At 48.6% G+C, this 23,755-nt stretch overlaps 1 protein-coding gene across 4 annotated transcripts in view; it reads left to right on the top strand.

Annotated features, from left to right (window-relative positions):
- The window catches only part of AP4E1 (adaptor related protein complex 4 subunit epsilon 1), an 822,644-nt gene that overhangs the window by 485,425 nt on the left and 313,464 nt on the right, over nucleotides 1-23,755 (top strand). The gene's annotated exons all lie outside the window — the stretch shown is intronic.

Raw genomic sequence — 23,755 nt, 5'->3', positions numbered from 1 at the left:
GTGTAAGAATAAGCTGTCAGTCGGTAAGGGGTCCAAGCCCCGGAAGTCGAAGTTCCACTGGGCTTTCGATGGACGATTCGAGGGGCGACTCTCCGCATCGTTGTCATAAGTCTACGGGGGTCTCGGTCCCAGAGTGGGTCCTGCCACTTCTCTGCCTTTTCGAGGCACTCCCGGAAGCGCCATCATCGGTCGCCTTCCTCGTCCGAGGACTCCATCCGTCGGCGTGTTGCTTATCCCACCAAGCATGCGACTCCAGAGGAATGGGCATCCTTCGGTAAGAAAATGTTGGCGATTCTTGAATCGCAGGGCACCGGTCCATCCGCGCCTCCGAGTGGGGTCGGGCGTGACTGTACTAGAGACACCGCTCGTACGCCTTCGGGCTCGGGTGGTCGGCACGATTCGCGGGAAAGGTCCCACTCGGACAAGAGGAATCGTTTTTGTCATGCATGTTCCAGGTCCCGGTCCTCGTCGCGCTCGAGCCCATGTGCACCTGTGAAGTCGTCGAAGAAGACGTCAACGCCTGTGGCACCAAGGTCGTCAAGGGACTCTCTCGAGGCTCCGCCTCCGAGGAAGTCGTCGACAACATCGGCGCCCTGGCTGTCGAAGGACATTCTCGGGGCTCCACCCTCATGGCCTGTGTCGAAGCCGTCGGCGCCGCACTCGACGTCGATTCACTCGACGCCTTTCGAGGCTGTTTTGTCGGAGGTACCCCGTGGCACGGTGGAACCCCCTAGAATGGCGCTGGCCAAGGCCAAATATGTCTGTCCCCCATTCTGTGCCCACTTTCCACCATCTGGATTATATTTCTGAGGTGGATGAGGGTTCTGAAGATGGGATGGTTCCTGATACGGTACCAGACGAGATTATCGCTGGACATAGCCAGATTGAGTACCTGCGTCACTCGCTGCACGACGCCAGTGGTCTAGTCACCTCTCCGGAGTTGGACCGGCGCCTTATGTCGAGGGTCACCGAGTACTTGGGGTGATCTGCTCCACCAGGGGATTTTCTGCAGGATGACCTGACGGATATCCTCGATCAAGGTCAACCAACTGACCCGGTACTGCCGTTCCATATGGCTCTGCAAAGGAGGGTGGTGGTGGCTTGGACTGCTCCAGAGAGTCTCCCGGCAGTGGGCAAGTCTTTGCCGTGAAAATACCGCCCAGCCAGTAGCGACCCCTACTGCTTGACCATGCACCCCACTCTGGAGAGTTTGGTGGTGCAGGCAGCTACGGCCCCAGCAAAGCAGGCGTTGTATACTACCATCCCTCCTGGTAGGGACGACAAGCGTTTTGATGGTTGGGCGAAGAAAGTGTTTTCTTCAGGGGGTATGGCTTTTCAGGCGGCCAACTCCGTATGTGCCTTGTCACGTTTCACGCACACTCTGTGGAACTGTGTTTCTTTAGCGGCTGAACATATTCCCGAAGGGGACGAACGGGATGGTTTTCTTGATATGATACAGGATGGCAAGGATGCCATGTGTGAGGCCGTTCAGTCGGGTCTGTACATGGCAGATTGCGTCAGCCGCGCCATGGGGGCGAGCACCGTAATATGCAGGTTTGCATGGTTGCGGAAGTCGGGGTTTGCTCCTGATGTTCAAGCCCGGCTCCTCAACATGCCCTTTGATGATGTACATCTTTTTGGCAGCAAGGCTGACGAGAGCCTTGAGAGGTTGCAGACCTCAAAAACTGCAGCAAAGTCGTTGAGCACTGCAGTTCGACAACCTCCGCCTTTTCGTCCTTGGGGACAGCAATGGAGGGGAGGTTCCTTTTATTATTACTCATTCTTTAGTAAACGAGAGGAGCTGCTAGTCAAAGGGGCCACCGTAGGAGTGTCAGAGGTGGAAAACAAGGTACTCGAGGTGTGAAGGCCGCTCGGGCAGTTGCCTCTTTGCCCTCAGGCAACGCCGCAGCTGCTTCAGCTCAGTATTGAGGCCATGTCCCATGGTTCGCCGGTTGGGGGAAGGCTGTAGCAGCATCTTGTAGAATGGCGTGCCATTACTTCAGATGTGTGGGTGCTGGCGATTATAGCCCACGGTTACTGTCTTCCCTTTTGGCAGAGGCCTCACGACAATCCACCAGGGAATCTCTCTTTGAAGAGTCCAGATCCGCTCCTTGCGCAGGAAATTCAAGCCCTGCTGGAGAAAGGCACCCTAGAACTGGTGCTTGTAGCGGAGAGGAACAAGGGATGGTATTCCCCTTATTTTTTGATTTCAAAGAAAGACTGGGGATTGAGACTCATCATGGACTTGCGCGGTTTGAACAAACTCCTCAGGAAGGACAAGTTCAAGATAGTTACTCTTTCTCAAGTCCTCCAGGCCCTTCAACTTCAGGACTGGGTGGTGTCTTTCGACCTCAAGGATGCTTATTTTCATGTGCCAATCCATCCAAAGCACAAGAAGTACCTGAGGTTCGCGGTTGGTGACTCACACTTTCAGTTTCGGGTCCTGCTGTTCGGATTGAACTCCGCCCCGAGGGTCTTCACCAAGCTCATGGTAGTGGTGGCATTGCATCTCAGGAAAGGGGGGATTCACATCTACCCCTACCTGGACGATTGGATCATCTGTCCGTCAGATGCCACTCCCTCCACAAGCTGGGCTTCTCCCTCAACTTAAAGAAGTCCCACTTGATGCCAACACAGCGGCTCCAGTACATTGGAGCAGTGCTCGACACGTCCCTCGGGCAGTGTTTTCCTCCCCAGATGAAGGCTCATCACATTCAGCAGATGGTGCACAAGTTTCAACATGCCCAGAGTCTCCCAGCGTTCGTGTTTTTGAGGTTGCTCGGCCTCATGCATCCTGCATTCTTCTGGTGGCAGAGGCCAGGTTACGGATGAGATCTTTGCAATGGGCTCTCAAACTCCAGTGGTCACAGTCCTCCGACAGGATGACGGACCCCGTTCAGGTGCCGCCCTCGGTCGCCTGAGACATTCTGTGGTGGGCCGTCGAAGGCAATCTGATGAAGGGGGCTCCATTTTGGCTAGCCTGGCCGGAAGTGATGATCGTGACGAACGCATCACTCATGGGATGGGGAGCTCATGTCAACGACCTGACAGTCAGCGGTCGTTGGTCTCCGTCGGAGTCCAGACTCCATATCAATCTGTTGGAGCTGAGGGCCGTCAGGTTTGCCCTGAAGGCTTTTCTGCCGACTGTGTGAAGAAAGAATGTCCTGATCCTAACGGACAACACAGTGGCCATGCACTACCTCAACAAAAAGGGGGGGGGAGCAGGGTCACTTCCTCTGTGCAGGGAGGCGATGCAGCTCTGGTTCTGGGCAATCAAGCAGGAAATTTTGATCTCGGCAGTTTATCTGGCCGGAGACGACAACGAGACGGCGGACGCTCTGAGCAGGCAGAGCGCGATCTCTCACGAGTGGGAGTTGGCTCAGGAGATTCTCCTGGAGATCTTTGCCCTTTGGGGGACCCCTCATGTGGATCTCTTTGCCTCCAGTGTCAACCGGAAGTGCGAAAGGTTCTGCTCGCGGGAATTCCCTCCAAGAGGAGCCCTAGGAGACGCGTTCGTGGTGGTGTGGTCATTCCCACTGCTGTACGCATTTCCTCCAGTCCCCGTCCTCCCGCAAGTGCTGCTGAGGTTACGGAGTTTCGGTTCCCGGATGATCCTCATTGCTCCGGCTTGGGCCAGGAGGATGTGGTACCCGGACCTTCTCTACTTGTCCATCTGCCCTCCATGTCGTCTTCCCTACCAAGACGATCTGCTCTCACCGGAGGGGGGGTCAGGTTCTCCATCCAGAGGTCAGATCCCTCAACCTTCACGCTTGGCTTCTGAAAGGTTGAGGTATAGGGATTGGGACTTCCCTGAAGACTTGATGGAGGTGTTGCTTTCGTCCAGACGGCCGGCGACAAAGTCCCTGTATCGTTGCCGTTGGAGAAAGTTCTGCGACTGGTGCAGGGTTAAGAATGTGGATCCTTTATGTGACATTCCTGTGGTTCTGTCTTTTTTGCTTTTTTTAGCCCGCAGGGGCTTGCAAGTGGGTACTGTTAAAGGTTACCTGGCAGCGCTGTCCATATTTAAGCGCTCATCTGAGGAGTGTTCCTATTTTAAAATTCCTTTAATTTCTCAGTTTCTAAAAGGGCTTACTAATGTGTTCCCTCCGTCACCTTTCCAGGTGCCCGGTTGGGATTTGAACCTTGTTCTCCAGTTTGTAATGGGTGCTCCGTTTGAGCCTTTACATGCTTGCCCTTTGAGACTGTTAACTCTTAAAACTGTATTCTTAGTTGCGGTCACTTCAGCTCGCAGAGTGAGTGAGTTACAGGCACTTTCAGTTAAGCCACCCTTCACTGTGTTTCATAAGGACAGGGTTGTCCTTAGAGTTTGTCCTTCCTTTCTTCCGAAGGTGGTGTCGGAATTTCATGTAGGCCAGAAGGTTGTTCTTCTAGCATTTCATCCTCCTCTGCAAGCTCGTAAGGAAGAGGAGAGGCTCCACAGGCTGGATCCTAGGAGAGCTTTAAGCTTTTATATTTCACGCATGCCCCGGGTCAGAGTGGACGATCAACTCTTTATTGGTTACGCTGGAAGGCGTTTGGGACAAGCTGTTACTAAGCAGACTTTGTCTCGATGGATTATCTTGGCAATTTCTGAATGTTACCGCTTGGCGGGTAAGGACCCTCCGGTAGGCTTGCGGGCCCATTCTACCAGGGGTATGGCTGCCTCTACTGCCCTGCAGAGGGGTGTTCCTATTCGTAACCTCTCTGATGCAGCCACCTGGGCTTCGGTCCATGCTTTTGTACGTCTGTACTCCCTCGATTCTATCCGTGGGCAGGATCTGGCCTTTGGCAAGGCGGTCCATTATTCTGCAATCTGATTGGGCATTCTAAATTTCTATGTTCTAAATTCTTTTCCCACCTCCTTATGTTGGTTCTGCTTTGGGAGTCTGTCATAGATATGGAATACGTCGGAGGACCCAATCCCCTCGAAGAACAAGTTACTCTCTTACCTGGTATTGTTCTTTCGATGGGATGGTCCGACGACGTATTCCATATTGCTCCCTCCCTGCCTTCCCCGCTACAGAATTTCTTATGCGATTGCAGCTTACGTTTCGGCAAGGCTTTCTATGGTCATACTGGCAGTAGTTTGGTCCCACACGTTCTGGGGAAAAAACTACAACTGAGGCTACGGGCGTCGTGCGTCCTACTTATAACATCCGGTGACGTCGGAGGTCCTCGAAGACGGCGTATCAACGTCATCGACGCAGGACGCAGACGCCGAAAGAGTTTCCGAAGCAGCACAGCTGTGGTGATTAATGTCATAGATATGGAATACGTCGTCGGACCATCCCATCGAAAGAATGTTACCAGGTAAGAGAGTAACTTGTTCTTTGCTTCAGTATCCCATGCTGTAATGTAATTGAGCTACACATTTGCGGCATCCCGTTGGGCAGTCCTATTTCACGTTTGTTCAAAGTAGAAAGTCCAATTACTTCTTTATTTTCGCAAGGCCATCTCAATTCATGCGTACTAGATTATCTATTCAGTGATTAAAGGAATGCCACAGACAGTATCTACACAGGACCAGATAATCGGTTTCATGAAATGTTTTCATTTTTTGCTTCTCTTGTATGGTTCTCAAGTTCCTGTTTCCTCAGAAAGTAACATTTGTCTGCGGTTATAGTAAAAGTCCCATTATATTTTATAGAACCTCAAATAAATATACCATTGGACTTGAAAAGTTACTGTAAAAATACACCAAACTGAGCCAGTACTTTCCCAATTAACATCGAATAGCCATGCTGAATAGTGATTTGTGATCATCTGGGATTCACTCAAAATATAGGGACAAAAGTATTCTGGATCTTTTTTTCCACTTTGTATATCCATGCGACAAGGCCTGTGGCTGGAAAAAGGGGTCCATAAAGCAAAGTAGAAGGATTCATTGTATGCAATAACAATCGGTCTGTCGCCTCAGAGTCCGAGGAACGCTGAGACACAGAGAATCCTGGAAGATGGGTTTGACTGATGGCATTTCGTGGATGCCAAACCCTGAGCCACTCAGCAGCAGTGTTTATGAGGAGATCCTGTGCAAGACCACAGGAACCTAGAGTAGTGAGAAGAGGAGGCCAGAGAAAATTAAAACAGACTTTAGTTGCTGAGGGGGATTCCCTTCCCCTGGATTCTTTACTGGTATCACACATGTCTATGGCCCTAACAGTTCTTGGTGTCTTTTTCGTGGCCCACAACAGTCCTGTTATACAAACAGTTATACAAAGGTAGCGGGCGCCCCTCTCTCGCAAGAACAGACATGATAACCTGTTCAGTGGTTATTAACCACTTGAGAGTTCGCAGCCACTGCTTTTACTCACTGTGCCTTTCACAGATGGGAAATATCCATTTGCATATCACTCTTTGTCCTGCCCAGGGGCAATCCAGCACCGAAATACAATGGCAACTCCAATCTGAACGAGAGTACCACCAGCAACCCCATACACGTGTTTCACCCTTGTTGGGGATCATCAGTGAGGTGAAGCTGATGCCTCTCTAAGCACAGTGAGAGGGAGACCACGTCTGGTTGCCCCCAGGAGACCTAGGGTTACCAATCCCAGGTTCCTTAACCTGTTCAGCTTTGTAAGTTCTTCTTTAAAAAACAAGCTCCTGCTTGGTTTAACAAATACTGTTTCTGCTCGACACTCATTGTTGGTTTCCAATTTGCCTGATATACTCCCCTTCCAGGACTCTTCATGCACTTTCAATTGCTTGCCGTACTCTCCTGCAGGTACTTCTCGTGTACTCAAAACTGCCTGCTATACTCCCATGCAAGGACTTCTCATCTTCTACTTTAACTGCCTTGTGCATGCTTCCCAAGACTTCTTGTATATTATAGTTCCTCTTTACTTTCAAGTAGCATATATCATTCTTGGCTTGGTATATCTATTTGCTTTTATAGTTCATATATATGCTGTTCCCTACATTTGCATTCACTTCTTGCTGGGTTTCACTTTGGCACTCTGCCCTTTTAGTTCACCAGCAGTCTTCTTATTAATTAAGTTTCTGCAACTTTACAATGTTCAAATTCTCTTTGGGGCGGTTGCTGAAACACCCCAGGATCTCCACTCTGCTGTGGCAGACTCACCGGTTCTCTGTGGTGTTTTTGGGCTTGCTCACGCTTACGCGGCATATGTTCGCTGCCTGCTATCCACTCTGGCCATCTCTGACGTTTCTCAAGGCTCTCTCTGGCTCCGCTTCTGCTTGCTGCATTACTCTTGGCCCCAGTTAAGGATAACGCTGCTTTTCTTGCTGCCGGACACCCAGGAATCCTCTCGCGTTTTCTGGCACCACCACGGCACTCCTCATTCGCACCACGTTACTTTCCTTTTTGGCTGCCAAGCTTCTTTGCTCCGTCACACCGGCTCTCTCCTCTAGCTTCCGCACACTAACCTGTGCCTCTAGCTTCTGTCTGCTTCCAATGGCGATGCAATGTCTTCTCCTGAGCTCCTCCTCACAGTTCGGTGACCATTTTTAAAGGTCCTACGCACAGGTGTTTCCCTCTAACAACTAGCACATTCATTACGCTTGACGCTCTTGTTCTGCATCAATTCCTTCATCCTCCTTGTCTAAGAACTTAGGTGGTTGTGGGAATTGAAGTCCATTGATGCTTTCTGATGCAAAATACTTGGAGAGTCTTTCTTAATGATTTCATATGGAGGATGGTATCCAGTGATTTTACTGAATAAAAAACAGTGAATGAATTTCATAACAAACCTTTTAATAACGAAGAAATACTTTCGTTTTATATATATATTTGAGGCTTGTGGAATCTGCTTAGATCACATGCTGTGCATAGGCCGACATCTAGTGGAAGCTGCGGAGTATTAGTTTGTTTTTCGAAACTCGAAAATGGGCGTCGACACAGGGCGTGCCAGTAATACTATCCCTAGTGTGACGTCCACTGTACCCATGATCCCTCATGCCTGTAGGACCCTCAGATTGTTTTTTCCGCCATACTTGTCGGAAGCATTGCGCGGAGTTTCCTGGCTTGAAGCCATTTTGCCAAAAATCAATATTAATTTCCCCCTTCTTTCACTCCCACGTCTAGACATCGAAGATCGACACCGGTCCGAAGAACGAACAGTCGAGAGCTGCACGACAGACTTTGGGCCTCGGAAGGCCTCTGGCCTCGGCCCTGCAAGTAGGGAGAGTGGGGGGTGGAAACATATTCTACACTCTTTATTTTCCTGCACACTACTTTAATTTCCTGCACACAATAGCCCGCTGCCATAAGGTGATATATGGAGAGTACCCCTGGGTTGACAAACACGCCACCTGTCATCTCTGCTTGCCGAGAGACCACCCTGAAGCTAACTGCAGAGCGTGTAGGCTTTTTAAAGCAAAAACACTCAAGGACCGCTCCACTAAACATTGGGCCCACCACACCAGGCAGCTCGAGGCCATGGAAGCGGTGGGTGCTTTCAGTGATGGCAGCCACGCCGCCCTTTCGGACGGCGAGGGCACAGGGGTGTCTAAAGACACCCAAGCGCTAGTCCCTGACTTTGGAGGATTGTCTGGCAGGGCAGTTATGGGGTACACACCCGGCGACACGAGCGCTACCCAATCTTCTTCTAAACCTAAGAATACTAAGGCCAACCGGGACTCGACACGCATGTCGAGTTCAGCGGAAGAAAGAGGCACAAAGAGAGCGGTCCACCGAATCGGTGTCCCCTGGGTGTTTCAGGTCGAGATTTCCGCATGACACACGGCAACCATCCACAGTTGCCAAGAGTGCCTCACTCCCTAAAGTAACAGAGGTACGTTCATCAGAAGACGAATCCGACCTCCATCCCCAAGCCGCACACCCAAAATCGGCTCCAGCAGACTGTTTGGCGTCTGCCTCCGAGTCCCGATGTGCGTACTCAAGAGAGAGAGTACCCCCGAATCTCGACGCCAGGCGTCAAAAGATTCCGATAAGGCCAAACCGTCAGGGAAACACTCTTCCACTCATGGGAAAGGACACAAACAGCCGAAAAAGTCTACACATTCAACTTCTGCACCCCAGGTCCATAGCAGAGAGCACTGTCATTAAAAGGCACGCTTGGTTAAGACAGTCAGGGTTTAAACCTGAGACCCATGCAACCCTTATTGACATTCCGGTGGAAAGAATGTCTTGTTTGGCAAAGCGGTAGAGGACGCACTGAAAACTGCCAAAGACGGGTATGATACTCTAACATCCCTGGGACAATTGACGAATAAGCCCACTTATCAAAGAGGGAATAGTAATTTTCGTCGCTCACGCGGCCATAATTCCCAGAGGGGCTCCAATTATGCACAGGGACAGGGTACATCATGGGGTGGCAACCAGCAGACTACCCAAAGTTACGGCAGAGGTAAGAAGAGGGGCCGTGGTAGAGGTAGAGGTAGAGGTAGAGGTAGAGGCAGCCCTGGCAGAGGCAGAACGCCTCCCGCAAAGCAGTGACGTTCTGCTCAGGTCACTTCCCACGCATCCCCAGTAGGGGGTCGCATTTCCAACTTCACCCAAGCATGGGAAGGGATCACATCGGACAAATGGGTGCTGTCCACAGTGTCCACAGGATACTGCATCGAACTGCTAGAGCGCCCCCGGAACCACCCTCCACGTCAAGATACATTCACTGGACCACCAGAAGAAATCGTCAATCTTCTCGCAAAGGACGCAATAGAACTCGTCCCGGGCAACCAGGTAAACATTCGACTTACTTCCTTGTGCCAAAAAAAGATTTGACAATGCGCCCAGTATTAGACTTGCGCCCTGCAAACAAGTATGTCAAGCCCCAAAAATTTCGCATGACTACTCTCTAAGAAGTAATCCCCCCTCCTAAAAAGGGGGGATTACATGGCAACATTGGACATGAAAGATGCCTATTTTCATATTTCCATGTTGGCAGCGCACAGAAGATTCTTGCACTTCAAGGTGGACAGTCAGCACTATCAGTTCAAGGTGCTGCCTTTCGGTATAGCCTCGGCTCCAAGGGTGTTCACCAAGGTACTGATGGTGGCGGCGGCACACCTACACAGGGAGGCAATCCCAGTACCTTACCTAGACGACTGGCTCATCACGGGGGAGACCCCAGTAATTTGCAGATCAAACATCCAAAGAACGATCGACAACCTCTTCGAATTGGGTTTCTCTATCAACGAGAAAAAATCAAGCCTGGTGCCAAGCACCTCCAAGCAGTTCCTAGGAGCTGTACTAAACACTCAAGAGGGGTTGGCCTTTCCATCAGAGGAAAGATTTCGGAATCTATTACTGCAGATTCCTCTATATCAGCCCGGTCGCCAGATAAGGGTGCGCAAAGCGATGCGTTTGCTAGGCATGATGGCGTCCTGTATTTACCTGGTCCCCCACGCACACCTGCGCATGCGACCCATGCAAGAATGGTTGGCGAAACAGTGGTCTCAGGCAAGTGGTCAGTGGGACGATCTAGTGGTCATTTCGCCAACACTTGTACAAAGTAGTCACTGGTGGACAAGAGAACCTGTCAAAGGGGAAACCCTTTTACGATCCGGAGGTACAAGCTGTAGTCACTGCAGACGCATCCCTCCTCCACCACACAGCTTGGGGTCTCAGAGCGCTTCAGGCATTCGAACCCCACCTGTTGAACCTGTCAGTACAGATCCTAACAGACAGTACGACAGCAATGTTTTACATAAACAAACAGGGAGGGACTCGTTCGCCAAATCTGTCCAGGCTTGCCCAGAAAATTTGGACATGGGCACTCAGACGGAACATTTACCTGTCATCTCAACATGTTCCAGGGGATCTCAATTCACTAGCAGACGCTTTAAGCAGAGATCCCCTCCCAGAAGAACACGAATGGTGTCTACACAGAGAAGTCCTAGAAGACATCTTCTCACAGTGGGGTTTCCCCACTATAGACCTATTCGCCACAAGCGAAAACATGCAATGACCTGGATTCGCATCCAGGTTCCCTCAGCCAGACTCCAAGGGGAACGCCCTGTGGATGAACTGGTCAGGGATGTTTGCCTATGCTTTTCCACCAACCCCTCTCATGAGGACGGTGGTCAACAAGATGCACAGGGAATCAATGACGCTCATCCTAGTTGCTCCCATGTGGGCGAGGCAACCGTGGTTCCCACACCTACGCAGACTAGCAGTGTGCGAAACCATCAGACTCCTGTGCTGGCACAACCTACTATCCCAGCACCAAGGTCAAACAGTGCATCCTCCACCCGGCTCAATGAACTTGGCAGCATGTCTCCTGAAGTGATAGAGTTTGGCCATCTCAACTTACCACAAAGGTGCATGGACATCCTAAAGGAATCTAGGAAACCAAATGCGAGGCACTGTTAATTTGATAAATGGAAGAGATTTGTTATCTGGTGCCAGAATAAGCAAATCAACCTGGTTGATTGCACTCCTTCCAATATTGTCACCTACATGCTCCACCTGCTGGATGCAGGGTTGGCATTTAACTCACTCAAGGTACACCCGGCGGCGCTGTCAGCCTACACCACCTCCCATAACAAGGTTTTGTGGTGGAAAGTACCAATGGTTAGAGCCTTCCTGGAAGGGGTAAAGAGACTCCAACCTCCAATGTCTAACTCACCACCAGGATGGGACCTTAATGTGGTGCTTGCTAAACTCATGGGCCCTCCCTTTGAACCCATGCATAAAGCCAGTCTCAAACACCTGACCTATAAAACTGCCTTCTTAGTAGCCATTACATCCATAAGAAGGGTCAGTGAAATTCAGGCTCTGTCAGTGCAGATCCTTTCTTTACTGTTCATAAGGATAAACTGGTTCTACGAAAACAAAATAGGTTCTCACCCAAGTTAATTTCAAAATTCCACGTTAACCAGACCATTGAGCTTCCGGCCTTCTTCCAAGAACCCAAAAGCTCTGCGGTGGTGAAACTACACACTCTAGATGTGCGAAGAGCGGTCCTCTACTATGTAGACAAGACCAGGCCGCTAAGGAAAACAGAAACTGTTTGTCTCCGTAGCTACAGGCAGAGAGGGAGATCGCGTCTCTAAAGGTGCCATCTCGAAGTGGATAGTCCATTGTATCCAGCTATGTTACTCCCTTTCTGAAAGAACTCTGCCTTTTACGCCAAGTGCTCACTCTACAAGAGGCACTGGGGCCACTCTGGCTTTCATTGCAAATGTACCCCTTAACACTATTTGCAAAGCAGCTATGGGGGGGACCCACAGTGCGATCTAGTGTCAGATACAATATTGGAGCTCTATTCACACTTTTACTCAGCACTACTGCATTGACACTCATTCCAAGACAGATACTCAAGTGGGAAAAGCGGTTCGAAGACACCTGTTTGCTCATGACCCTTCTCACATCCCACCTCCTTCTAACACTGCTCGCTAATCTATGCACAGCATGTGATCTAAACGGATTCCACAAGCCTCAGAAGGGATACATTACTCACCGTAATCGTATTTCTGATGCTTGTATCTGCTTAGATTCACATGCGCCCGCCCTTCCTCCCCTCTGAGAGAAGGCGCATGGATGCTTGTAGTCTTATCTATCTATCTTCTTGGTAATCTGTACTCGCGCTACTCCTCATGCTAGCTCTTGTCAGAATAAAAACAATCTGAGGGTCCTACACGCGTGAAGGATCATGGTACAGTGGACGTCACACTAGGGATAGTATTACTGGCACGCCCTGTGTTGACGCCCATTTTCGAGTTTCGAAAAACAAATTGTAATACTCTGCAGCTTCCACTAGATGTCGGCCTACGCACAGCATGTGAATCTAAGCAGATACAAGCATCAGAAATACGATTACGGTGAGTAATGTATCCCATATAATATAGTGTGGTAAGGGGTTAAAATGGGCGTGAAGGTGTTTGGGGTGTGTTTTAAAGCATAGGGAAATAGGGGATTGGATGGGGGAACAACCCAAATAAAAATTAAAAATAAAAATCAATATTTTTTCATTGTAAAAGTTTCATTATTTCATTCTCTGTTATTAAATTCGTTAAAATCACATAGATCCTTGGAGTATCAGTTCTAGATGAAGGAAAACTACAACTGAAAAGGTTTTTCTTGTAGCTTGCTCTCTTCAGGTTACGGGTGGGAGTTTGGCCTAAAGGGTGTTGCAGAAAGGTCTTATTTTCCCTATAGGGGGCAACAGATGTATGGTAGTAGGCCATTTGGGTATTGGGGTATCTTCCTCGTGGGAAAAGTGGGGATACTGCGCCTCATCCAATGAAGCCATTATACCACCCCCCGTGGCTTTCTCCTCCCATGTGATCCATCCTCATCCCCTATGGTCAGGATCAGGTAGCCGCTGCCGTCCCCTGGCCACATGGGAGGAAGTTATCACTGGCAAATCTGTGATGACCCCATTGGATTCATCATAGTAGACACCAAAAACAAGACTGTGTGGTGTAGTGTAGAGAAGTATGTTGGAGGCAACCCTGACAGAGCAATTCACTCAAAAAGAGGACACAGAGAGACGCACCGCATGCTAGACATTGTGTTTAGAGCTCCTTAAACACCTTCAGAATGTGAGCTGAAGAGAGGTTGAGGAATGACATATGTGACACAGCAGGTTTCACTTTCAAACAAGGTGTCCTTATTTATGTGGTTTCAAGGTACGGGTTGGATCGAATGCCTACAGAAACGTGGGCAGTCTCTACAACTGAAAAGGTATCTATAACTCTAAACATTGTCATGAAAAGAAGAACATAAAGTGAGAGATTACTCCAATTGTCCACCATTTCCTGTGACATAGTTTCACAACACAAAGGTTTACCTAATCTCAAATAACTTAATGTGTGTACATACTATACTTGCTGTCTTGCAACTCTGTAACACACACTGTGATACCCCACGGGTCTAGGCGTTACAAAAATAAATAAAAATAAAATAAACACCATTGTCTGTTCTGGGACTCTAACCTATAAAACAATGTCCGCATAATGTGGCCAACTGAAAATTCCAAACCTATATTTTTTTTTGTATTTCTTTTTATTGGCATTTCACAAACAACAAAACAAAAACTGTGTAAGTATGGATTTTAGTTGTCAGAAGTAGTCTGTTGGTATCATAATTGGGACATTAAGAAATACATATAGAAACCTGGGCAACAGTACCATTTTGATCAGGGAGCCCCTGCTGTATAGATTAAGGGGCAGATTCCTCCACCTAGTAACAGCGTCCTTGGTCTGATCTAGCACCTTTTGATAATTGTTGTTGTTTAGAGCGGTCGCATCACAGCCAATGTTGACCCCCAGGTATCGGGTATAAGTTGTGCGCCATTGAAACCTTCACCCATCTGCGTATTGTGTCGCCCCCTCTGTCATTGGAAAAAGGACCGATTTCGCTGCATTGAGAAGACACCGAATTGGAGAACATCCTCCATAATAGGATCCAGATTATGTCTGGGGCCCTTAATAAATAATGCCATGTGATCGGCATAAAGTGAGATCACCACTTGATGATTTAAGAATTGGATCCTTCTGTGTAGGTGGGCCTCTCTTATCCTTTCAGGCAGTGGCTCAATTGACAGTGCAAATAGTAATGGTGAGAGGGGGCACCCTTGTCTGGTGCCCCTGCTGAGCCCTATCTTGGATATGAGCACATTGACGACAGGGAGCTCGTATAGCAGTGACACCATGGCCATCTAGTGTTCCCCCAGCCCCATTCTTTGCAGGACTGTAAACAAGAAGCGCCATTCCACCGAGTCAAATGCTTAAGTAGCATCTAGAAGCGCCACAACTATATGGTCTTCCAGCTTCACTGCCGAGATCAGGCCAAACATTCTCCGTAACCCAAAATAGGTGGAGCGACCCGGGATGAATCCTGCCTGATCAGCTTTTACCATTGTGCCCATCAAGGATGCTAGCCTTGAAGCTAATATCTTCGCTAATATTTTATTATCTAGGTCAATTAGGGGGATCGGTCTGTACGATGTGCAGTCATTGGACGGTTTGCTTGGTTTGAGCAGTACAGTGAATAATGTTTCCCTCATGGACTCGGGGAGTTTGTCATCCCAGATACTCTGATGGTAGATTTGTAGCAGGTATGGGGAAACTTTCGCAGCTTAATATTTATAAATTTCTGCCGTAGAGCCATCTGGTCCAGGGGACTTCCCAGAGGTCAGAGATTTGATAGCCATTAAAACCTCATCCAGCGACTATCTGGTGGTTCAATCCCTCCTTTGCCTCATCCCTACACCAATGTAGGGCCACCTGGTCTAAGTAACTATCTAGCTCCGCCTGGGAGGTGTGTGTGTGGGAGGTATATAATTCCTTGTAAAGATTGTAGAACTCTTGTGTTATCCCCAAGTCATCGAACCTCACCACTCCCTGTGTGTCCGTTATTGATAGAACCCATTCTCCATGCACATCAAGCTTCGTAGCCCTCGCTAAATGTCTACCAGGTTTCTGCCCCTCCCCATATTGCCTCACCGCTGCCCTCCACCCAGCCAGTTGGCCTCTGTGTGCCGATGTTTTAAATTGCTCTAAATATTTTTTTGTTTCTGCTTGTTGAGCGAAAGACATTGCGGCCCGGCTGCTTGTAGTGTGCCTGTATGTCTCTCTGTGGCATCTAGTTCCCTTCTGATTTGTTTCAGCATTCCAACTACCCTCGAAATGCACTCCCTCCACCCCCACCCCTATCACGCATTTAAAGCTCTCCCAGAGGGAACCCTCTGATTCTACTGACCCAACGTTAATATCAAAAAAGGAGTCTATTGATCCCATTAAGCTTTCACGAAACGCAGTGTCCGTCAGGGCCTCACTTTTAAATCTCCAGGGCTCCCATACCCACCCCCGGTCCACAAATTCCATATTCATGAATACCGGGGTATGGTCAGAGAGTGTGCGAGCCAGAATCACCACCTCTGTGATAGCCCCCATTAGTGCCTGGGACACCAGAAAAAAGTCTAGGCGATATGCGGAGCCGTGAACAGATGAGTGGAAAGTTTATTGTGTTACCCCTTGATTCTTGAGCCTCCAAGCATCTTCCGGTTCCCATGTGTGGCACATGCCCCTCAGCTTGTTAGTCCCCTTGGTCGCATGATGGGGGGCACCCACAGTGCGATCTAGTGTCAGATACAATACTGCATTGAAATCCCATGGCCAAATAATGTCTCCAGGTGGTGAACCTTAATATCGAGCCATTCCAGAGTTGCCACAGTGTCCTGATTCGGACCATAGTAATTAATGAAGGTGTATAGTCAGCCCTGAATTGTTCCACTCACTAACGGGCCCCTCCCCTCCCGATCTTTACTGTGGTAATCAGATTAAGCCCTACTGCACTGTGGTAATCAGATTACTGCGCTGTGGATGAGGATACACACCCCCCTCGCATAGGATGATTGAGAGGAGAAATATCAGTGACCTCCCCAGCCCTTTGCAAATTTCGATTCCTGTAGGAAAGCCACTCCCACGTGGTGACGCTGCAGTTAAAGAAGGACCCTGCAGCATTTCGATGGGCAATTTGGTCCCCTTACATTCCAAGTGAGATATTTAATGGGACCTGTCATGACTCAGATTTGGTAAAGAGCCATAACCTATGCTCCATTTTCTGCTTGGCATGTGTCACAGGATGTTGCTGTGATCTAGTCCTGTTGTGTGATTCATGCTCTTTCCAATGGTTCCTTCTTGTCGTATCCCCTCCCACCCCCCACTCCCTCCTACCGGCAACCCCAACCTGTCGGTTATATGAATTGGCACCCCACCTCCCCCAGCTGACTACCCCAACCAGTCAGCATGTTTCCTTGATAACTTTGCTTCTGCTTGAGTGGCTGCTAGAAGCCCAACCATGACCCAGTGCCACTGCGGAGAACAGTCCATTCCCTGACCACCTGGTGCCGATTCATTCCGATCCTCGGACCACAGTCTCTGGTAGTTCATAAGTATTTCAAGCGCGGCCTCACTCATTGTTGCCACTGGGCATGGGGTTTCGTGGTAGTTGTTCCCGGAATGTGTTGGTCTCGTCAGGAGTATGGAAGAACAATGTGCGCTCCTCGTGTTCCACACATAATTTAGCTGGAAACATCATGGGGTTTTGGATACCCCTCTCCATTAACCTTTTCTTTACATCTATAGAAGTTCTGCGTGATGCTTGGACCTTGTCACAGAAATCTGGAAAGAGTTTTCTCGTATCCCCCCAGTCAGGGTTCCCTTTTCTCTAGCCCTTCGGAGGGCCGAGTCTCTGTCCCGGTAATTTATCATTTGTGCTATTATCGGCCGTGGGGTGTTTCCTGGGATCGGTTTTCTGCCACTGGGTACTCTATGTGCTCTCTCCACTATCTATAAAGATGGCAGAGAAACCATCTGCTACCAGTGCCTCCTTAAATATCTCCACCATCAAGGGTTTCGTGTTCCTCTGGTCCACAGCCTCAGATACACAAATTATCCGCAGGTTATTTCTCCTGGACCTTGATTCTAGATCGTCCTGTTTTTCGGTTAATTCTTTTAGTTCCCTCTTCACTTGTCATATCTATGGATGTTGATGTCATTTCATCCTCGACCGTTGCAATCCTTCCCTTGTCCAGCCTTTCTCTGTGCTTGTCGAGGCGGACCTGCATGTGGTCCACCTTACATGTTAAAGTGTCCATCTTCCTGTCTATGGACTGTATACTGTTCTGAAGTTGATTGAACATCTCCTTTATGTCGCGAAATGCCTTTGAAGTATCCTGAGCCGTCGACTGGGTGCATTCCTCCTGTGGGTCCATGGCCTTGTTGTGATTGGACTGAGAAGGGGTCTCGAAGTGGAGTTTAGTCTGCCGTTTCCCTCCCTTATTTGCCTTGACCATCCTGTGAGACTATAGTTCTCCACCGAAGTGGCGCTGCTGCTTTGTTAATGCCTTAATTCCTGTGCAGGTTGCTTACCCCTCCCTGTCAGTCGTATTCTTGCTTCTACGTGGGTGTTAGTACCCAAGGTAGGTGACGCTCGGCTGATTCAGATGTATGTAGCCATGATTCTAACAGCCCTGTGCCGCGTGGCAGCGTGATGCTTGGGTTCCTGCACCATGACAATTGAGCACATCCAGCTAGATGTTAGAATTGAAGAGTATCTGTCTGGCGGTCCGGATTGCCACTTGTTGGGTTGGGGGAGCCCAAGGGTACTCTGCGGGTGTGTGGGGGCGGTTCTCTATGTAGTTGAACTGGACACTACATTTGGGGATTCAGTAAATGCTCTGGGCCGTCAGCAAAGACCTTTAAACCCTTCAGGTTTGGAGCCTCCCACAACGTTTAGTAGAGGCCAGTACGCTGTTGGGCAGCTCCTGAAAGCTGCATCAGCTGCTATGTTCGATTCAGCACTTCTATCCAGGTATTTTGGCCATACCAAGCGACTCCGGAAGACCGTTGGTGCGGCAGTTCCAGTGCGCAGCCTGTTCCGTCCACCTCCCGCCTACGTCCCAGGCACGCACCAGTGTGTGGGTGGGAGGAGCTGTCGCCTCCAGCCGATATTTCAATTAGGCTTGTGAAACGGTGTCGTATTAAAGGTACCTTAGGTGGCCAGAAACCGGTCCAAGCCGCGGTTTGCTTATCCAAACGCTGAATATGATGTGCCCCAGTGGTTACCAATCCTTGGGTTCACCACCACTGCTATGATGTCACACACTCATTAAGTTCCCCCTGTGTCGCTGCAGAGAGGGAGATCCTCCGCACCCTAGGGCTAGAGGCTGCACCCCGTTGGTACTAGGTGGTACCCTTCATGTAAAAGTCTCCCAGGGTTAAGGGAAGAGTGTTGAATAGGCTCCTCTCCTCGAGACTTCCTCCCCCAGGCAGATTCACTGTATGTACCTCCTCTCATCACTGAGCCGGCTGCTGAGGGATGAGTTCATGCCTCAATGCATGCACGTCTGATGCTTCAAACGTATTCCGTGTTTCTGGGTGGGAGCAGTCAAAAAGTTCTCTCAATTCGTGTTGAAGGCGCCTGGGACTGCTCTCCGTGCGCAGAGTCGTCTACAGATCCTTCAGCTCCGGAGCGGGTTGGGAGAGCGGCCTCCTAGCTGCTCCTGCAGTCACGTCTGCGTGGGCATGCAGCGCCGGGCCATGCCAGGGTCCGAGGAGTCCCAGAGGGGGGGGGGGCGGGTGGCTTATACTGCCCGACTGTCCTCTCAGCTGCTGTCCCTCAGTGTGAGTGGCGCAGGCCGCCTGGGATCAGACCATTTACCAGTGCAAGTCTTTTCCTGCTCGGGGTGCTTTGCGCTTCACTGCCGGGTCCATACGAGTCCGTCTGCTGCTCCGGTGGGCATACAACTACCCCCATTCCCAGCCTTTCCAGCGTTGGTGCGTGTTTTTTTCTCCTCTCCTCCGGATTACAACTCGGCGCGCAGAGTCTCCTCCCGCTTTGTGCTGTCTCTACAGTGTGCCACACCGCAGCCTTGGCTGCGACCTGCCGTGGTGTGGTAGCCCACGCCTCACTGCCTGTATCTCCGGCACCCAAGGTCCTAGGCTCTCTGGGTTTCGTCCTGGTATGCTGGGGACCCTCCCCCAGCCCTCCACGGTTTTATATGTAGTAGTCCGTCAGGGAGATGGCCAGATTCTTTCCAAATGTTTGTCGTGGCACTGTGAGCTCACAGGCTCACGGCTATCTTGATTAGGCTCTCTTGCGCCCCCCCAATTCCAAACCTATACTTAAGTCGTTGGCCTGCTGGGTAGCCCCTAAGCCAATACCACACGTACCAAATCTTGGCCAACCAAGGATTTCAAAAAGGAGTTTATCGATCAAAAAAAGTGTCTCTATGCGTAATCTTCGCAACCTTATTAAAACCTCAATGAGGCCACTTATTTTCATTCCACCCAGCAGCTTGCTGATCATTATCTTTTATTGCAGTTAACACTCTTGCACCTGAAAGTTTTTGGATTGTTACCATCTCTGCGTCCAAGAACCAGTGGTTTTCTGAACATGTTAATGCGCTCAAGAAAGCGAGTAGAAAAGTCAGTGGGCTATGGCAAAGATTACCCACGGAGAGTAATAAGGTATCCTATTTGTCATTGGCTAAGGCATATCAAGAGGCTACCATTTAAGCTAAAAATAACCTCTTTGAGTCTAGGATTCAGGAAGCTTGTAATGACTCAGCTTAACTATTTAAAATTCTCAGACCGTGTGAGAATCCAGATACTAAGCCTGCAGCATTAATACAAAAAGATTGAGGGGTGTAATGGTATCCAAGATTCCCTTACGGATAAGTTACAATTCGATATTGAGGTTAAGAAGTCAGCCTTATGCCCTCTAGTTGGTTCATCATACTACAATATCTGTAGTGAGTTATTTTACTTTCTCCCTAGTAACTGAGGGGGAAATGGCAGAGATATTTGCAGCCCTCAAACTCACTGTATGTAAAGGTGACTGCTGTCCAGCGGCAATTCATAAAGACTGTGCTCCTGCTTTTATCCCATAGTTGACCACGTTTAACTGGGCACGGGTAGTATAGCTCAGTGGCAACATGCTCGTCTTGGAAAAAAGATGATGCAGAGCAACAAAGGTTAGAATCCTGGGTTTGCGCTTAGAAACCTTCAGTATTAAGTGTGTTATAAATAATAATAATTATAATAACTCTCGGCTCGGAGAATGTCCTGTGCTCAATCAAAGAGGATTGGATAATGCCCTTGCTGAACAAGTTATCGCTTGATCCATCAGTACCTACTAACTACAGGCCCATTACTAATGCTGTTTCTGCTTGAGCTCTTTGCTAGGATAGCCTATCTGCATGTACAGAAACATCTTGAGAAACCTGGCTTGCGGGGTATAAGACAGTCTGGATTTAGATCTGCACATGGCACTGAAATCGTGTTGTAGACTTGAAATCTAGTCTACATAAAATCATGGACAAATGGCGAGAGGCTTTTCTCCTTCTCCTGGACCTCTCTGCTGCTTTTGATCTAGTAGATCATGACTTATTGTTTGAGAGGCTCCAGAAAAGTACCAATATCACCCCTGGGGTGGCAGCTTGGACTCGCTCCTTCCTGACAGGTCGAATAGCCAGGTTCTTTACCAATGAGGGCACGGCTGATCCGGTGGAAACGGGTACTGCAGAGTTCTTGCTTCTCGCCTACTTTCTACTATCTTTTCTCTAAACTGTTCTTTGACCTTTTTGATGAACAAGGTATCATGCATTCAAATTATGCTGATACACAGTCGCTCTGCCAGTTTCAGGTGACTATGCTGCAGATGTGGATTTAATCAATCAAAAGCATACACTCACCCAGGGTTTCATGACGCATATGTCCCTTGTGTTGAAAGACACAGCTGCTTTTAGTGGGGACCCCTTCTCATTTGAAAAACTAGGCCTAGACTAGAATAGTTTTGATATTATGGTTGGTGTTTGATAACAACTTTGGGGGTATACTTAGATGACTATGAATACTTCATCTGACTATGAAGCCCTGTGTTGGTAGCACGGTCTCCAGTTGTTCATACTACCTCGACTGCTTGAACAGATTCTTCCTTTTATATCTAAGCAAAGCTTTGACATGATTGCCCAGGCAATTATTGGTTCAAAACTGGATTACGATTTACGGCTTTCTGTAGGAATTCAGAATGGTGCTGTCTGGGTCATACAGGGTCTGGCTCATAATAACTATGTCTCGGAGGAACAGAGACAGCACCATTGGCTTCCGGTCAGATCCCGCATCTTTTTTAGGACTTTTGCTATGACCCATAAATGCCTCTATGGGGACGGTCCATAGTATTTGAAGGACTTAGTGTGTTGGCTTCCAGAGTTTAGGATTCCGAGTTCAAATAACTCCTGTCTACTGTTAACCCCTTGCTTCTGTCTGCAGCAGGTTTGGCATAAGGCCTTTGATGAGTCATCCCCGGCTCTTTGGAATTAACTACCTCCTGATTTATGATGTATGCGATCGCTGGCTATTAGATCTCTGGCTCAGTTTGAACGTTTGTTGAAAACGCACATCTTTTCATAACGTTTGTTATCCTGATTCTGGCTGTACATGCTCTGCTTTAATTGGTCCTGGTTCACGTTTGTCCTGTTAATATTGATCATGTCTTTTGTGTTTGTGTCCCCATCGGCTGTTGGGCGTGTTATAAATAAATAAAAATCAATTCTATTCTGGAGAGTCCTCTACTAGTCTCAAGCATAAAAGAATGAAGCTTCTCCTGCGAGGGCTCTTCCAGGTTTTGCTCCATCTGGACCCTCGTTGGTCTCCATGCTTTCATTCTGGCCCCTAAAAGTGAGAGTCCCCCAAAAAGTGCATACAACTCCCCAATGAGAAAAAAGAATGGATACACCCCAGAAGGAAATGAGACCAAGACCAAGTGCGGGTGAGGTTAAGGTTGTTTCATCTAAGTTCAAAAATAGGGTGAGCAAAGAACTCTGCAAACTCCGAGAGCTCTCTGCCAAGCGTCAGAAAACATCTACATTTTGTTACAAAACCACGTCACCTATGACGTGGGAGCTAGGGATTACATGAATCAATGAGATTGGGCAAGGGGGAAAAGCAGTATGGATTCTATAGGGCTCAAGCTCCAGGATTGGTGAGACTCCGCGTGGGATCATGATGCTTGTCGGTCAGCTGGGCTCATGGGGTGGAGTGCCAGATCCGGAGATGTCTAAGTTGATACATCTTGACTGCACTAACATTTGCCCTTGTGGCCACACATACTCATTCAAATATTCATTATAATTCATAGTGCCCGGTAAATCCTCAAGTCGTTATACTAACATCACAAGAAAAACAACAGATAACTCTAGGTGTTCATAGTTTATCATCATAAAAAATGCTATACAATGAATGGACTGTTTTCATGGGTTCAGGTGGCCTATCAGGGGGCACGTTTCAGGGATACCTCCATTATTATTCTACGTTCGATTTAGTGAGGAACCGCTTTATAGTATGTTAGTACAAGAGTAAATATATGGCCACCTTGGTCAGTCAGTCAGGGGTGGGGTGAGCAAAGGTACCACCTGGTCAGTGGGCATGAGGCTTTTTTGGCCATATTTCTTTAACCAGAGTCCAGGGGTGTGGGGGACGTTTATGGTGCCATCATTACTGAAGGGGCTCGGGGGAGGGCAGATACTGGATACTGGTTCAACAGATAGGTGAGGGGTGAGAGTGAACTGTTGAGCTTAACAGGGCAAAAGGTTACAAGTCTTTCTTCAAGGTACAGATATGTATGCGGGCCCTGTGGTTCTCTATCTTTTTGACGACTGGGAAGGAAGGGGCATTGTGTGCTTTGAGCGCCACTCTGAGATGGAAAGGGAGGGGCAGGCATGCAGCTCGCTGCATTAGGCTCTATTCTGGATATCGTGCTTATTCCTTGATTATTCAAACAGGGGTTTCCAAACACATCAACCTTTATCATAATAATAACTTTTATAATATTTAATTATTCAGTACACGTTGTCTCACCCGCATACACTGTGGGGGTCACGTCACATTATCTCTATAGCTTATACCATTCACATCTTTAATGCATTCTTCCATCATTTGCCTTTATCCAACATAATGCGTGATATACCAACTGGTAGTTACATAAGTGAGCTTCAATAGTTTGTTTCATCGCATATACATCTATGACGTCATATAAACACATCTCCACAAGGCTTAGGTCTCACATCATTGATATAGGGGTAATACTGTTCGTGTTGTAATACCTTGAGATTTGTTATTGACCAAAACACATGGTTGTACTTCATGAGGCAGTCCTGAGGTAGTTTATCTAATGAAAGGACTTTACAACTGGTGGGTGCCGGGGTGAGGCAGGGTGGCACATACCAGGGGGTCTCTTATCAATTCATGTGCAAGATTGATGGTGGTGTGGGTCATGTACTTTATGGTCAGGGTCTGTATGTTGGGAGGAAGATTTGTAGTGGCT

This window comes from Ambystoma mexicanum, chromosome 11 (assembly GCF_040938575.1).
Source record: "Ambystoma mexicanum isolate Mex_15411 chromosome 11, UKY_AmexF1_1, whole genome shotgun sequence".
NCBI lineage: Eukaryota > Metazoa > Chordata > Amphibia > Caudata > Ambystomatidae > Ambystoma > Ambystoma mexicanum.
The sequence above is the reverse complement of the archived record's forward strand: the minus strand, read 5'-3'. Positions and strand labels throughout refer to the sequence as shown.